General features: G+C 41.9%; 1 long non-coding RNA gene across 4 annotated transcripts; it reads left to right on the forward strand.

The window, feature by feature from the left end:
- The first annotated feature begins 5 nt into the window (after positions 1-5).
- On the forward strand, positions 6-14,900 carry LOC123954533. 4 transcript variants are annotated; one of them, XR_006821097.1, is made up of 4 exons: positions 6-221; positions 4,368-4,528; positions 8,289-10,621; positions 14,787-14,900. It is a non-coding gene; the product is annotated as an uncharacterized LOC123954533 (long non-coding RNA). The 4 variants fall into 4 exon arrangements; XR_006821096.1 differs by lacking the exon at positions 14,787-14,900 and adding an exon at positions 6,215-6,383 and having other exon boundaries at positions 8,289-10,938; XR_006821094.1 differs by lacking the exon at positions 14,787-14,900 and having other exon boundaries at positions 8,289-10,938.
- Positions 14,901-17,540: the final 2,640 nt, after the last annotated feature.

Genomic DNA, 17,540 nt, shown 5'->3' on the forward strand with positions numbered 1-17,540 from the left:
GGCGGGCGGCGGCGGCGGCGGCTGGGGCTCGCTCAGTCCCCAGTTTCATAGACCACGAGCAGCAGGTCGGAGCAGCCTCTCCGGGAGGACGTCCAGCAGCAGCCCTCCTCTCCCCAGCCCTTGGGGATCTTCCGCTGAGGCATTGAAGACGGGAGGAAGGGGTCCGTCATCGGCTCGCCGGGCTCCGCGCCACCTCTGCGATCTTGCGGAAAGAGGAGCGGGTGGGTGGGCGTCTAGGAGGAGGGCGTGAGGGTGGCGGAGGGAAACGGGGGTGGCCAAGGGGGCGGGGAAGGGAGGGAGGAGGAAGGAGCAGGAAGATGGCAGAGTTACCAAGTGGGCGCCTGAGTCATAGCCGTGGGCTGCGCGACCCTCAAGGAAGCCCGGAGCCGGGGCGAAATCGGGCAGCGCGGCGCGGCCGGCGCCCCCGGGGCTGGTGCGCGGCGGATTGGGGCGGCGACGGCGGCTGCAAGGACATCACACCCGCTCGGATCCTGGGGCGGGGGGGGGGGGGGGAGAAGGGGGAGGGGGTGAGGACCAGGCTGGGATCCGTCACTCGGCCAGCCGGGGCTGAGGGGACCCGAAGGGAGCAGGCAAATCCGGAGCTGGATCCAGATGCCCGATAAAAGGCGAGCAAGGGGGAGGGTCCATCGCGTGAAAATTCCCTTCGGGGTTTAGTTTTCACTTTTCACGGGTTGCAGATTGCGGCCGATGTGTCTCCCACCCCTTCTATTGCATCTGTCTAGAGGAAGCGGGTTGTCTCTCTCATCGGGGCTGGGGGGGAGGTTTGCCGTTTACTGCGCTCTCGGGCTGGGAGACCAGGCGGGGGCGCGCCGGAGGGAGACGCCGCGGTAAAAGTTTCGCGGTTAATCGCCCGGCCTGATGCAGAGGTCGCCCCCACCAAAGTGCTTCTGCGAACACTCCCACATCCTCGCCCAGGTATTTCAAAGCCCCAGGGCAAACACGGAACACCTCCCGCCCCACCTCGACACGCGCCGACACGCGCGGGCGCAGCGCCTTGAACTCAGGAGGGGGCGGGGGGGAGTTGCTGGGAAACAGCCCGGAAAAGCCCCGCTTGCACAATGCGAATAAACGAACGCGGAGGCAGAGCGAACAGCGGACCGCCCGGCGGAGGGCCGGAGCGCGCAGGGGTGAGGGGGAGTCCCTCCCCGGCCGCTGCGGACCGCCCGCGCCACCACCGCCGCCGGCAGGACGTCGCCGCCACCCCGAAGCCCGGTACCCGCGGCCACCGCCTTAGTGGTCCTGGACCCCAGGGCTGCTCCCCCACCCCACTTCCCGAGCGCGGCCTAGGGCTCAGGTTGGGGACGATGGCGGTGATTATTTGGGGGTAGGGAGGACTCAGGAGGCGGTCCGCGGAGAGGCGCGGTGCGGCGACGCGGGCGACCCCCTCCGAAGGCGGAGGAGAGAGGACAGGGCCGCGAAAGCGGACGAAAGAAAGAGCGTTAGCGCCGGGCTGCGGTCGCCGCCGGGCTCCCGGCCTGGCCTCCGCCTTGCGGCACCTGCTGCTGCGGCGCGGGGCGGCCCACGTGGGGACGTGCGTGCGGGTGTCGGTGCCAGCGCACTGCGCGCCTTCCCCTGGCACCGAGGCCGCGAGGGTGGAGGGCTCCTGTCCGTCACGTGACAAGAGGGACAGTGAGGCGACCCCCAAGGCCGGGGCGGGGGGATCCCCGAGTCCAGACACAACCTCCAAGTCTCCTTCCACTGAGCTTTTGGTTTCTGGGTTCGAGGCAGCTGCAAGTCCTCGAGGTGGGTAAAAGTGACAAGGTAGAGGGTAGAGAGGGGTGTGTGTGTGTGTGTGTGTGTGCGCGCACGCGTGTGTGTTTACATCCATTTAATGAACGGGGAGGGGGGGAGTAAATGGGGCAGGGGGGAACCAAGAGCTAGAAGAACAGACAGACTGCGCACCCACAGAGCCAACTCCACCTGATGGGAGCCAGAGAGAGGAGCTAGGAGCTCAAGGAAATAGCAAGGGGTGGGTGAATGGGTGGAAAGCCAGGAGGCGCGCCCCCAGAAAACCGGTGTATATCTAGCCAGGTTTGTACCTGTAAAGGGGTCAAGAGGAGAAATAGGCAGAAGGTCCCTTGGGAGTCCTAGGACCCACACGTGATTCTTGTCCCAGCATGGGTGTTGGGGGTGGATGGGAGTGGAGTCGAGGAAGAAATGCCCCAATTGCAAAGAAGCAGGAGTGACCAGAGGGTGGTTAGCAGACCTTTCGAGTGGCTAGTAGAAGTGTGAATAGGTGACAAAGACACAGGCCCCCAAGGCGGGAGGGAGGGTCCTCAAAAGATGTTCAGCCCATTTGGGTTGGATTGTGGAATGTTGAAACTTTAAAAACCGGATGGTAATTATGTTTTACATCCGGAAAATATGTCTTCTTTAGGAAAATGATAAAACCATTCAACAGTAACAATGTTAAAAAAATATCTTAGGGAAATTACTACATTTCTCAGTTGCCATTTGAACATGAGAGAATACAAACTTGGACTTTGCTAAATCCACCCACTCAAGTATGTCTAACCTGCTTCCTTGCCTTTGCCTAGGTCAGTTTCCCAACACACAGACTGTGTTACTGGGCCAAGGAAGGGGCCATTCCTAAATTGTGCTACAAAAGTGGTTCTTGCAGGAAATGCAGGAAGGAAATCCCAGAAGGAAAAAAGGGGAGGGTGATAAAAACTTTTTATCCATTTTCTCACTCCTCCACAATAACCTAGTGGCTCCATATGTCTGCGTTGGAAGTCAAATTCTCAGACATAGTGGCCTCTTTGATTTATGAACCCCAGAGCTCTCCTGGGCAGTGTCTGGGCCTGAGAGGTGACATTTCTGCTCAGACCTCAGTGCTGAGGGCAGAAGCGTGCCTGTCCTGGACCAGGGCATCTGCTCACTCACCCAGAGACTTGAAGCGGACGGATGATGTGGTTTGCACTATTGCCCAATCCTCCTGGGCTGTGGCTGCAACTTTTCCTTGAAAATTCTATTCATTTTCCTACACAGGCATGCAGAAATACTTTGAACTACCCACCACATTCTGCTGTCTTGGCAAACTGCCTTTGCACTTTTGAGTTTAGAACCACCACTTGCTGAGTAATGCTACCTCCCTAATGGGAACCCACAAGATTTTTCTTTCTGAGAAAAACCAACATATGGGAGAAGTTCAGCTTCTCCAAGGAAGGTTATGCGTGCATATGGTCAGGTTTCAAGACTTGATGGTTTTGAGAGGGAGTGGTTATAAACTGATAGCTTTGTAAACCCAATGTGCTATCCCAGAAGATGGTGCCTGTCACAGTTCTTCAAAATAGCACTAAAGTAGATACTACTTACAGAAAAAAATGCAGAATGCATAATTCTGGAACCCAATTAAGGTAACATTGGTTTCCTTACATTGTATCTTATAACGATAAATGTTAAGAAAGATTCCCAAAACCCTTCAAAGAATTGGTGTAGGACGCTTGCTCTTTGGATTCAAATGCAAGTAGTATTTGTCTGAGACTCATAGCTCTTTATAAAAACTTAGAAAGCTTCAGATCCTCCAGGACTCTTCCATTAACTTATCTGCAGTATTGGCACCCTCAAAGTTGTTTTTCTATGACCGTAACAGATGATGTTACAAAAGCAGCAAACAAAATAGTGCTTCTGATGCTCTCTATTAAATAAACTTATTTTAAATAATTATTTTCATTTACTTGCATAGTTATATAAAGTTGTTTTTCCATTTTATTAACTAATCAATCTACACATCATGGTATTAGTTTATCAAAAACAATTATTAATAAATGCTGCCAAATATCAAAACATCTTTAAAAATTATCTCCAATTCTCTAACATGAAACTCGTTTGAACCAACATGGGAAGCCACTTACCTTCAACAATCTGTAAATATATTGGGGCAGAGTAGAAAATCTTCACGATACAGGAGATAGTGAAAATCACTGAAATCTTACATTTCAACCAGGCAGGATACCTTATGAACATGACAGAGAAATAAAACATGGAGTTCTTAGAAGTATGAATACATGGTATTGTTAGATATTGCAGGAATATTAGCCTTTTGTGGGCAAGAATTTTCAGAACACACTATTCCACCAGTTGTTATCAGTACTTACAGATGTGTGGTCATTGTCCACAATGTTTCATATCCCATGATGGTTGTGCTCCAGGAACAATGTATTGTATCTCTGTTTGGGGAAATGAGATAAGTAAAAATAACTCCATGATCCACCTGTCTATGGGAAAATTTAGAAAAGCTTTATCATACTTGTGATTAATATTTATCTGACAGTGGCTTATAAAGATAACATCAGGATTATTTTAATAGTCACAGCCTAATTAATAGCTAGTATTCTGTAAATCAGCACAGACAAAAGGAACATCTGGAAGATACATCCTGACAGAGGAAGGTACACTGTTCTCCCTAAAGGATCCGCCTCTCTACTGACATAGCCCGCAACCACCACTCACTGTGATTTTGGGGAAAAAACAATCACTAGTTGAAAAAGAAATCTAACCACATTTGGTAAGTATAAGTTAAGTTGAAAAAACAAATGTATACATTTCATGACAAAATGTCCTTTAAGAAATACAAAATTTCACTTAAAGTTGCTAAACCACATATGTGACTATTGTTTGCATCAGGTATCATTTTTTATACTTAATTATAAAAGTTAACAGCATCATCCAAATTGTCTTCCTTTGCATTGTTAGGGCATGTCATACTATGATTATGATTTATTGGGTGCTAAGTAGATGATTTAGAAAACAGCAAAAGCAAGGATGTGCTTGTTGAAAATAAGCCTTAATGTTGGGCTAGGACAGGACTTATGTCTGACTCATGAAATAATTCTAAAGCGTGAACAAGCTGTGGTGTATGGAAATGAATGTTGAATGAAAATACTGTTTTTTTAAAATACATATAATAGCAAATTCATGTGTCTATTATTTTCTTGGCTGTCCATTCTCTTTAATATTCAATATGTATCAAGAAACATCCCCAAAGTTCTCAGTTCCTTTTGTAAGACAAGAAAAATGTAAAATGGTCCTTTTCCCCCATTTTAGCACCAAGGTGAAAAAAAAAAAAAACAATTTCAGAAGGGAGTGATCCTGCAGCAAAAATTTTGCCAGGCTGTTACAGTTATGATGATTTTAAAAACGTCGAGGGAAAAATGCTATCAATGCTTTTTGTAAATGTACCGTTTTAAACAGTAGTCTGCAAATAGTTTTCTAATTGACATACATAGTTAATTTCTCAATATATGTAGCTTGTAAATAAAGGGTTTGTTGTAGTTATGGGTGTCTCTGCACAGTACACTCTCCTGTGGCAATTATAGTTCCTTCTAAAAGGATGCTCTCCAACCGAGTAGAAGGAAAGAAAGGTTGCTGGAAGTGATATAAAGCATTAACCTTCTGAGGGGCACTCTGAGAGCTGTCTTAACACAGTCCTTTGCACAGGATGCGCCTTTATCAAGGGAACAGACAGATAAGTAATGAGACGGACCCACAAGAACTGTTGAGTATGCATAGGATACAAATTTGAATCTTCTGTTAAAAAGATGTTTGTTTTCAGGTTTTGCTTAGAGACTGCAAGCTGGATGACACGTTTGGTATTACAGGAACCCATCCCACAAGGTCAGGGTATGAGAACTGAGTAAGTTCTCGGAGTTAGCGTCCAAGTTAGCATCTGAGAGCAACTAAGTTAAAATCATTTTAATTCATAATTTAAAAGCACAACAGAGTTCTTTTGCTCAAAGGTTATAAGTTGCTGCTTTTGAGGTATGTATTTTATTAAGTCCAATTCTTAATAATCTTTGCTTCTCTGAAAAATCCTGATTGGACCACAATTAACGAACCTTCCCAATGTCAGCAGCCTGTTTAATTCAATTAAATATTTGATCATATGCTACGATCTCCGCCATCCTCCACTGCTCTGAGACATGATGTAGGAAATATCCACACTTCTATACCATTTTCACCAGCAGTTTTACATCTCTGCCAATACTGTTATGACACCAGTTTTGTCTGTGGGGACACACAGTAGAGTTAGAATTGTTAGGCTTCTTTGCCTCACTTCTGTATGCATGTGAGTTGGCAATACTTGATCTTCTCCCATTTTATCATTTTAAGAATGAAGAAAATGAGGCCAAAGGAAGTGCAGTAATTTCCACAGTGTTACTTTATTTGTAACATAGTAACTGTTGGCTTCCAGATCTTCCAACTCACAGCTGAAAACAAAAACAAACCTTGCTGTTCAACTTGAATGCATTTCCTTGAGCTCAAAGGAAAAACCTAATGTTTTCTGCCATTGTTCCACTGACTCCTGGCTAGAGTGTGTGTGCTTCTAGAACTGCCGCTGCTGAGTGGAAGTGTCCATGAGGGTTAGTATTTAAAAAAAAAAAAAAAAATTCAAAGAGCAATTAAAGAAAACAGCAGGTGAATGTGGGGGGGGGGGGAAGCTTAGGGAACAGAAAGGCCTTGGTACATAGAAGGTTTAAGTGGGGAATGTCAGTGATCATTGTGCTGTTGTTAAAGTCTTGCTAGAATAAATAAATAACCGCATGCTCATTCATATAGAAACACATGTACAACATAAGGAGAAAGCAGGTGGGTACACAATACATATAACCAAGCTGAATAACATCACCTGTTGGAAGAAAGGACAATTCCTTAATAAGCTTTTTACATTGTTTAAATGTGATGTGTACAAGTTGAGAAGATTAGAGTCAGGAATTTCTTGTGAGAATGCCAGCTCTGTCAGTTAGTAAACACATAAAAATGACTTAAACTCTCTTAGCCTATTTCTCTCACCTGTAAGACAGGAATAGTGATATACAGAGTTATTTAATGATGAAATGGATTTACATATAAGGCACTGTGCACAGTGACAGACGTGTAAATAAATATTGCTACTTTTATTAACACAGTGATGAAAACTACCTATTTTTGTGTTTTGGTAGATGGAAGCAATTTCATAAAAACCTAAGTACCTGGATAATATGTATACCCAAAACTATTTCTATATCTCTGTCTGTATTATATCTGCATTTATATCTCTAGCTCTCTCAATCCCTAGAATATAGTTCTATCATTAAGACATATGTGGTTTTACGGTTTAATGTAACAATGCTGATTCATGGCTGAGCTGAGAAAAGTTGGTCTATATCACGGCCATGCTCGTAACAATACAAATATTGTGAGATGTTCTTCAAGAAATCAAACATACTAGTATCCTGAGTTGAGAAAACTGGGGCTTGCAGCAAAGACACCACAGGCTAGAGGCTGAGTGGGGGGATTGCTGAGGGAGAGTTTGAATGTTTTGTTTGTTTGTTTGTTTGTTTAATTATTTATTTATTTGAGAGAGAGAAAACAAATGCAGGGGCAGAGGGAGAAGGAGAGAACCCCCAAGCAGACTCCCCACTGAGCCTGGAGCCGACAAGGGCCTTGATCCCAGGACCCTGGAATCATGACCTGAACTGAAATCAAGAGTGGGATGCTTAACTGAGTGGGTGACCCAGACACACCTAAGAGTTTGTATTAATGCTGTAAATATACCTTGCATTGCTCTGGAAGCTTCTATCAGTATACTTTTATTAAAAGTATACTTTTATTAAAAATGTGGGTTTCCTGTAGATCTTGTTAGAGAAGCTCCCATTCATCAGATAAAAATTACACTCGTTAATCTCCTTGAGAGACTTCTCTCAGCTTTGGGCTAACCATGAGGCACGTGGAACAATGCCTTCAAGGTCTTCCCTTGTCTGATTGGTCTAGTTGAGAGGATGCACAAGACTCACATGAGATTCTTGACACATTTTACTCTCTCTGAATTTTTAACCAAGGTTCTTATAACTCCAACCTTGTTTTGAACTTCCTCTCAAGCCCCTTTTACTGGCTATGCCCCAGGCTGACTTTTTTTTTTTTTTTTTTAAGCCAGTTCTTAAATTTGAGAGTATTTTGCTATCCGGAAAGGCTGAGAATGACAAAAAGTTTTGTTTTTTTAACATAGCAAGTTCTGATTCCTTTCTATTTCCTCTAAATTCTGCTCAAAAGATGAACAGTTCCATCTGTAGCTGTTCCCTCTCTACTTGTGTCTTACCGCACCCGGCTCTAAGAAACCTGCTGGCATGTTCTCAGGAAGCTCCTTAGCTAAATCCATTCCATCACTAGGTGTATTTTCTCTTTTCTACATTAACGCAGGTGACAGTCGTGTTACACTTTCTGTCACAACACAGTAGCTGCCGACTTTTCTCCTGCCTCTGACAGCAATTTACCCGTTGTCTTTTCAGCTCCTACACACAGTTTCCTCGGGTCCCAAGGCCTCTGACTTCCAGAAGCTCAGTCCCAAAGACAGCACCATCTGTTTCAGCCTTTTCTCACAGCAGCACCGTCTCCCTTCGAAGTCCTAATTCTGTGCTGTGTAACAAACTGCCCCAAGGCTTCATCTGAAAACAAACTCTCGGGAAGAGTGTGGAAGGGTGGCTTGGTGCTGCTCCATGAAGTTGGTATCAGCCAAAGTAGACAGAACTGAGGCTCAACTTCCAGAAAACTCCCTTACTTGCAATTCCAATCCCTTGACACTCTTCTCTCTCCCTCTCCTCAATGACGTGTCCTCCGGTGTTTCCATGTGGCTGGGGCTTCTCACCTGGTACTCTCAAGACTACCTGCATGTCTGTCAGTGCTTTCTGACTCAATAGGGAATGCAAACTGCAGGCCCGGTGGAAATGGACGCCTCGAGTGGCACATTACCATTTCTGTCATCTTCTGTTGGTCAAAGAAATACAAAATACAGGGTCCATCAGTTTCCAGGAGAGAGAGAATTAGGATCCACCTCACAGCATGGTCGCATTGCAGAAGAACATGTGGCGTTAGAGATATGATGACGACCATCTTTGGAAATATAATCTGCTGTACCTACCCCACTGCCATCCTTGGGCTAGAATGCATCTAGGTGAGCAGTAAATATCCAGGGAGACCAGGAGTGTAGCTATAATGGGGAGCCATTGAAATAGTGAAGTTATCAGTATCCTTTCACTTAATCCATATCCACTCCTCCTCGAATCAAGCATTTACTAAAGGTGTTGGATGCCCTGGAACAAGAGTAGTCCCTGGGGAAGCATTGTGAGGTGCACAGAGGATGGGGAAATCAAGATGAAAACACTAGAGCTTCCCTATCCTGAGACATACTCCAAACTGAGGTGGAGAAGAACAAACTAGAGCTTGAATTGTTTTTCCTTTACATAAGCATCCTGTCAAGACAGCTGCTAGTCCCAAGAGAATAACAGATGACTTTGTATAAGCACTCGGAAAGGAGGACAAGGCATAATACCTATACAAGCATAAGAAAAAAAATACTATAAAAGAAGGCTATTGAAAACTTTTAAGAAGTTAAAAAGGTGTAGTAGAGCATTGTCATCCATGGTCACAATAATTCCTTCCTCTCTCTCTGCACAGTCTTTTAGAATATGACATGGATGCTTCCCGCCCAAAGATGCTGGAGTTCGCTTCTCTATCACCTAACCCCAGTGACTTTCTTTGGCCAATGAGACATTAGCACATGTGATGTAAGCAGAGACTTAGCAAGTGCTTATAAACTGGACTCAACTTGCTGCTCACGAGAAGTCTTCCATCATCATTGGCGAAAAATGACAGCCTCTTGAAGGATGATACTATCTGGAACATAGATATGCCATCCCAGTGAAGGCTTCTAGAGCAAGAAACTCCCAGCCAAGGGCCATCACCGTCTGCAAGACATCTGCGTGAGATGATCTTAGACCATCCAACACTAGTTGAGCCATTAATGACCACTATTGCATGAATGACTTCATATAAAACCAGCTACAAAACCACCCAACTGAGCAGAGTACAAACTGCTAACCACAAAATCATGAGTCAATAAATTGAGTATGGTTTTAAGCCACTAGGTTTTGAGTTGGTTTATTTTAGGAATGGATCACTGACACAGAAGACGACATTGGAAATTTGGGTATATGAATGATCATTGTTGAAATGTTAAAAAACTTAATGTATTGAAATGGTCAAAGTTGAATTTCTTTCCCAGAAATATTTTCAAGAAAATATTAATGGATACAGGGGATAGACATATCAGGTAATACATACATCTCAGAATGAAAGAAAGGTTAAAAATGACAAAATATGAGAAATATTAATTTAATAATAGCATAATTACAGAATTTTATCAGACATCAAGCCAAAACCACATATGAGGACTGAGCAGCATATTTTGGAGAAAAAGAAACAACTTGAATCCAATAATAACATTTAATAAAATCACAAGCAGGAGAAAGTTCTGAAAGATTATGAAGAAAGGAAAGAGAAAACAATAGCAAACAAAGCCCAACAGAAAAAAAACATAGAGCACCTCAGAAAAGTAGACTATATTCACAGTGATCTTCTGAAAAGTAGAATTATATTCACAGAGACCTTCTGGGCACAAAAAGTCAAGTATTGTCAGTGTTAAAGAAAAGCATTGCATATAAATCATTGCCTAAATTCAAGAGGGAAAAGAAAGGTATTTTAAGCACATCTGATTTTAAAGAATGTTAGTTATAGCAGCAAGAATAATGACTTAAGGAGAATATATAGCAATATGGAAATAAAGGTGAGCAAAGTCTTAGAAAAATTTATTGTTCTCTAAGTGAGCAATTGATGTATATTGGGTATGGCAGGCAGGTGGCAAGACAGAGAGGATAAGTGTGTTCTAAGTTTCCTGTCTGGTTTGGACAAAAAATATATAGATATTTAATATCACAAGCCATTGGTAGGGAATACAAGCGTAACTCTATATAAATAAATTAGAGGTTATCACTATATGACTAGAACAATGTAAATGTTCATGTCAATTAAGAAATATTCAACTCAGGGCGCCTGGGTGGCTCAGTGGGTTAAAGCCTCTGCCTTCGCTCAGGTCATGATCCCAGGGTCCTGGGATCGAGCCCCACATCGGGCTCTCTGCTCCGCAGGGAGCCTGCTTCCTCCTCTCTCTCTGCCTGCCTCTCTGCCTAGTTGTGATTTCTCTCTGTCAAATTAATAAAATATTAAATAAATAAAAAGAAATATTCAACTCATTCAGGACACCTGTGTGCCTCAGTCTGTTAAGTGTTTGCCTTCATCAGGTCATGATCAAGGCCCCTGCATGGGGCTCCTTGTTCAGTGTGGAGTCGACTTCTCCTTCTCCCCCTAGTGCCCCCACAGTGTCCGTGCTCTCTCTCTTTCTGAAAAATAAGTAGGCAAAATCTTAAAAAAAAAAAAAAATCAACCCATCCAATGGAAGATGCAGGTAAAAACAATAAAGTACTAAATAAATAAAGCAAAAGAAAAAAGGAAAACTGTAATTACAACAGATCTACAAAAATTATTTAAATTATAATTTAATTTGCTATGAACATGTAAGGATTAAATATGTCAATGCAATGAGTCTTTCTGATTCAATGTCAAATGATATCAACTAAAATGAAATCCATCAGTAAGATATCTGTAAGGGAAATATTTAACATAGTTTACAGACATAGAATAAATGATTAGTAAAAGGCATCCCAGGCAAATATGTATATCCAGAAGACAATTTTAATATTAACCAAATAGAACCAAAGCAAAATAAACATCATGAAGGAAAAAAATGTTATCATATATTTGTAGAAAAAAAGAATATGGCAAACTGAATGTTCCTCAACATATATGCAGCTAAAATTTAGCCTCAGATTAACATTTTTCTAAAAGAGAATAAATGAAAAAATAGCGAGAAAATTATTTTAAATAATAACTAGTTTAAAATTCTTAATGCAATCATCTCAGAAACTGATTAAATATACCCAAAATTAGCAAAGATTGAGAACACATGGATATAAGGTCATATGCAGAAATTTAAATCTGACGAAAATAAACATATTTTAAACTTCTAGTAAACATTTATTAAAAATAAATACAACCTATGCAAAAAAACAAAATTGGCCAATGAAAATAATAAGCATACAGTCCTCTTGGGCCTTACCCTGTCCATTCACACTGGCTTACTCTTCCAAGGTTAGCACCTGCAGAGGGTTTTCTTTTTTAAAGTTTTTTTTTTTTAATTTTATTTATTTATTTGACAGACAGAGATCACAAGTAGGCAGAGAGGCAGGCAGAGAGAGAGGAAGGGAAGCAGGGTCTCTGCTGAGCCGAGAGCCCGATGCGGGGCTTGATCCCAGGACCCTGAGATCATGACCTGAGCTGAAGGCAGAGAGAGGCATTAACCCACTGAGCCACCCAGGCGCCCCTGCAGAGGGTTTTCTACAGGCTCTCTCTGGAGGGCCTCCTCCTGAGTAGCTCTCAGCAGGGAAAAGTACAAGCAGTTTTCAAACAACTGCCAGGAGCTGGTGTCCCTCACCCACCCTGTAGTGCCATCTCGAAGTACACATTTGACCCTGATCCAGACTTCAAAGCAGGATTAAGGAGCTGCCCACACCAGTGGCTTGTTGGATAACACACACATACACAGCTGATTGCTTTCCTAGCCTCCGTGCCCAATACCCTGATAATACTTCCTAGAAGAACCTCTAAAATAACCATTTAATATCCCAGAGGTTGTTTTTGGTTTGTGTGTTTGTGTTTGTTCGGTTTGGTTTTGGTTTTCTGCAAGGGAAAGGCAAAGAAAACAATTGATTTGGTACCCAAAGTGTTCCTAGAAGGCAGATCCCTAGGATGGGATTCTGGATTAGAATCATTCACTGGCCATATAGTAACAGATACTCCATTGATGGGGATAATTGGAATCTTGATGCACCCAGTACACTATGTAACATCACAATTGCTAAGACTTTGGTCTATGGAAAGTTGACCCAGAAAAATAGAACAGGGTGCCCTGGCATTTGCCCATCAAGACTCTGTCCATACTAAAGTCAGGCTGTGATGGGAAAGAAGTGGGATCCTGAGACCTCTGAGTTCGTGGTTGTCATGCCTGAGACTTTGACTATTCAGACACCCCTAATTCTTCTGGGCCAGCCTAAGTGTCTCATCTACACCTGCTAGAGCAGCCTCCCCTTATCTCAAAACTGTGGAATTCCCTCCCCCCAGACAAATTCTGTGAGGTTGATAATTACTTTCTCAAGGTCTAACCTCATCTCCCCTCATTGACTCCAGACTAATTAGTAGGTTAAGGTCTCAGGGTAGCTTAACTATCTATCTTACCTGTCTTAAGTATCTATCTTAACTATCTTATCTACCTTATCTATCTTAACTATCTTAACTATCTAGGTAGCTTAACCTATCTATTCTGAGACAAAAGAGATCTTCAGCAGAATCTGGGACTGGATCTTGAAGGTGCTACATACCCTTGAAAACAGCATCTCCAGATGATTCATTATAAGCCCTTATTTTTTCTCTGAAGGCTTCAAGGAAACATTTCAGTAGTTTATTATCAGTACCTGCTTCAGGTGTCCTTGTCAAATCATTAAGTTCTGAGTCATGGGGTATCCAAATTATCTTATTGACATTTATATTATATTTGTCTCCAGCCTGGCAGCTTTTCATTAATTCCCAGTTCTTGCTACTAATTCTGTTCCTCTCAAAGCAGAAATAGGATTTCCCCAACTGGGACATGCTGGTCCTTGAACCTTGTCATTGGTCTAGAATCAACGAGGGGAAGGGAGGAAGGGAGTTTTAAATCATAAGCAGTCATGTTATCCTCCATATGGAAAATAACTGTTTTCCTGTATTTGAGCAAATATTAGAGTTTGAGGGTTAGACTGAGTTCAGAAAGAAGAAAATAGAGCTAGTCATATTTTTGTTCACCGAGTACATAGTCTGCTAGATTTACACCCGGCTGTCTCTCTTTGCTCCGGAAAACAAATTTATTTCCAAATTTGACTGAAGCATTCCTCATGACATGCATATAGCTACCAAGGAGACGAGATTCCACCTGAAATCTTACACCCAATACAAAAATTTTTCTCAAAACTGAAAAAGGAAAAAATATCTGTAGTAGATGGAACGGAGGTAGGAGCCTACAGCACTTATCAAGGAGGGGTCGTGAGAATTCAAGGGAATAGGGTCGAATTCATGTCAAATACACGATTGTTGCCAGTTTGTAGCCATGACAATTCATCCTTTTGTTTGTTTTTGGAAGTTCTCCCAACTTTTTTCTTTCTTTCTTCTTTATTTTTTCGAATGAAAAAGTCCTCAAGGGAAGAGCAAAGCTCTTACATAAAGTCTGTTCCCTTCGCGTTTTTATTTTCCTTTGCAAGAAGATTCTGCATTGAATAAACAGTAGATTTGCAAGGCAGTGAGAGAAGAAGGTCAGATTGATTCCTAAAGAGCTGGGTGCTATGCTAGAGTAAATTTCTTACACAGCCAAAGGGTCTGCTTTGCAAAGCCTAGACCAACTGAATTAGACAGTGATATCAAGAGTATGTAGTACCCTTAAAAAGACTGAAAGAGTTATAATTTTGACCCTCCAAAATAGGAAAAAAGCATTCAATAAATGAAAATAGATTGGATAGACAAGTAGGGAAATAGACAATGATGATAGATGGGTGACAGGTAGATGATTGATAGATGGTAGATAGAAAACAAATATTCATGTCTAAATGTAATGCCTTCTTTTTATCTATTGAGAATTTACTTGCAAGTACCATACTATCCATCTTTTTGAAATGAAGGATTTGCCTTGCCTTAGACAATCTATATATTAATTTAAAGATGGAACACATTGTTCTTGTTTCCCTTAGCAATAAGGATTTTTTATGATTTATTCTTAGTATATACCTTTGACTCATATTCTTTTATTTTAGGCACACAACTCAGGATTCGTAACTGCATACATATGGATAGAGGTGCTTGAAAAGAAAATCTGCTCTTCTGCAATACCGAATGCAAAATAAAAGCCCATCACTGAAAGCAGAATTTGGAGACTAGAAATGAAAGATGGAACACAGGTTTCAAAGGGATTATTAAAATCTAACAATTAAAGGCTTTGCTTAAACAATATGAAATACAAAAATGCATTGCTCCACTCCTGCCTCTAGGACTATAGGAAGATTTAAGGTCAGTCAACTAATGCAGAAAATTCATGGCCAGAGTGACTGCTCAGGAATGAACACGTGATCAAGTCAATGAGATAGAATGACACTACTTCTGTCAAATATTCAGGGAGAATCCATTGGTCCACGTGTCCAGATGAATGTTTACCTTAGGGCTTTACGAATATGGTTATGTTGTCTGTTGAATATTATTGAGCCTACTCAGGAATAATTTTTTTTAAAGATTTTATTTATTTATTTGACAGACAGAGATCACAAGTAGGTGGAGAGGCAGGCAGAGAGAGAGAGAGAGAGAGAAGAGGAAGCAGGCTCCTTGCTGAGCAGAGAGCCCGATGTGGGGCTCGATTCCAGGACCCTGAGATCATGACTCAGAGGCTTTAACCCACTGAGCCACCTCGGTGCCCCAGGAATGATAATTTTATACCAATATACTATCTATCTGTATTATACAGGATACTACAGATGCACTAGCGAAGAAGGGGATGGAACGGCTGCCAGAGAAGAAGTCTTGAGCCTGGGAGTAAAGAGGGACCTCAGAAAAGAAGCCAAGAGCCAAAACAAAACAAAACAACAACAATAAAAAACAAAACAAAACAAAAAACAAACCAAAAAACCCACCAGAAACAAATGATTCCAAATAATTTGAACTTCTGGATTAACTTATGTCCAAAGTACTACCCCTGAATCTTTTGGTTTATGAGTCAATAAGTCTAGTTTGGCAAAAGTCAGTCTACATTGGTTTATTGTCATTTGCACAGGAAGGGAGTCCAAATTGACACAATGCAATTTAAAGCAATTTTGTCTGATGAAATCCTGCTCTGGTCAAGCTGGACCACGGGGATAGCGGCAGAGAGCCGAGGCTTCTGAGGTGATGCCCTACCAGGAGTCAAAGCAGCAAATGGAGGATACAGGTCTTCAGCCGGCTGTCAGATTGTGCGGGATATGTGCCCAAAACAAACCCAGTTTTTCCGGGGTTGGAATTGATTGAACTTTCTTTTTTTGTTGTTTTTAATTGTGGTATAAACACATAACGTGAAATCTACTTGCTAACAAAATTTTAAGTGAACGGCACAATATTGTTATTTATATGCATATTGTTGTGGGCAGATCTCAAGAACATTCTCGTCTTGCATGACTGATGCCGGATGCCTGCAGAACTCCTCCTCTCCATCTCCCCTTTCCCAGGCCCTGACATCCACAATTATCCTCTCTGCTTCTGGGACAGTGACTATTTCAGGAATCTCATGACGATGAAATTATGCAGTATTTTTCCCACTCAGGTTCATTTCATTTCACACAATGTCCTCAAAGTTCATTGTGTTAGCACATATAGCAAGGTATACTTTTTTTTTTTAAGGCTGACTAATATTCCAGTGTGTATATACATTAAATTTTCTTTATCTAGTTTTCCATCGATGGACATTTAGGTGGTTTTCACTACTTAGCTATTGTGAACGATGTTACAATGAACATGGGAGTGCAAACATTTCTTCAAGATCTTGATCTCAGGGGGCGCCTGGGTGGCTCAGTGGTTTAAGCTGCTGCCTTCGGCTCAGGTCATGATCTCGGAGTCCTGGGATCGAGTCCCGCATCGGGCTCTCTGCTCGGCAGGGAGCCTGCTTCCCTCTCACTCTCTCTGCCTGCCTCTCTGCCTACTTGTATCTCTCTCTGTCAAATAAATAAATAAAATCTTTAAAAAAAAAAAAAAAAAGATCTTGATCTCAGTGCTTTTGGATAAATATCCAGAATTTAGATGGCTGGATTATATAGTAGTTCAATTATTTTTTATTATTCTTCCATCCTGCTTTCAATAGGGGTGGCACCATTTCCTATTCCCACCAACAATGTAAAAAAAGTTGTTTCTTCCCATCCCTACCATGCTTCTTATTTTCTATTTTTTCGTTTTTTGTTTGTTTGATAGTGTATGTTTGATATTTGTATGTCTTCTTTGGAGAAATGTCTATTCAACTTTTTTTTTTTTACCATTTTAATCGGATTATGTGGTTGTAAGTTTTGTTGTTGTTGTTTGTTTGTTCGTTTGCTGTTCCTTATGTATTTTGAATATTAACTCCTTATCTGATAAGTTTGCAAATATTTTCTATTTCGTAAGTTTGCCTTTTGACTCTGTTGACTGTTTCCTTTGCTGTACAGACTTTCTAGCTTGATGTAGGTCCACTTCTCTATTTTTACTTTTGCCATCTTTTCTATCATACAGAAACAACTAAATATGGCAATTAAGAAAACAATGTGCCTTTTCCTTCAATACTATATATTTGTTTATTTGCATTTAACTAAATATTAATGATTATTTACTCATTATTGAGAGCCTGATATTCTAAGCAATTTACATATGGTAACTCTTATAAAAAGGATAAACTTATAATGTATGTGCATTTTATTCATTTTGTTCCAGATAGAAAAACTAGGGCACAAGGACACTAAATTATGAAAGATTTTATTTATTTATTTAATTACTTGATAGAGAGAGAGAGAGAGAGTGGGGAG

The sequence above is a fragment of the Meles meles genome, chromosome 12 (assembly GCF_922984935.1).
Source record: "Meles meles chromosome 12, mMelMel3.1 paternal haplotype, whole genome shotgun sequence".
Classification (NCBI taxonomy): domain Eukaryota; kingdom Metazoa; phylum Chordata; class Mammalia; order Carnivora; family Mustelidae; genus Meles; species Meles meles.